The following is a 685-nucleotide window of genomic DNA, read 5'->3' on the forward strand; positions in this document are numbered from 1 at the left end:
GGCCCAACATGTAAAAATAGACTAAAAAACGCTCAATGCGTTAAATAACAGACTGAAAATATGCGGCCCACCATACTAAACAGGCCAACGTGCCGGCCCGTTTACTAACTGGGCCGTGCCTGGGCCTAGGGGCGCAGCACGCGGGCCGGCACGGCACGGCCCGTATAGTAATCGTGCCCTAGCGGGCCGTGCCGGGCCAGGCACGATTGCGATGGGCCGGCCCGTCTGGCCAGGTATAGGCCTGGGGTCCAGCCAGCGCAGCACAAGCCCCTGCTCTCCCTCCTCTCTCCTCGAACAGCCTAGGGTGGCTATGGGCATCCATATCCAGCTGGATAAGGATAGCCATACTTTCTGTTTGGTTGATGAATGAGGTTAGCCTATGTTTTGTTTGGTTTGAAGGTTGAATTTTGGATGTGGATAGCCTTTGACCGGAGCTGCTGCAGCACAAAAAATCAAGAAAAAATGATTAGCAGGTTGGATAGAAAATCAACGGAGAAAGCACACATCAGTACATATGGCCGCCGCAATACACGCAGCAAGTTTGGCCGCACAGCTAGCAAGGCCGGCTGCCGGCATAGCGCGCGCAACACCTGCTCACGGGGCGCACAGCATACGCACCTGCCGGACAGATGCAGGGCCGACAGCGCCCGCGCACGGGGCGCACAGCCGGCGCACCGGACGGAGA

The sequence above is a fragment of the Triticum aestivum genome, chromosome 6D (genome assembly GCF_018294505.1).
Source record: "Triticum aestivum cultivar Chinese Spring chromosome 6D, IWGSC CS RefSeq v2.1, whole genome shotgun sequence".
Taxonomy (NCBI): domain Eukaryota; kingdom Viridiplantae; phylum Streptophyta; class Magnoliopsida; order Poales; family Poaceae; genus Triticum; species Triticum aestivum.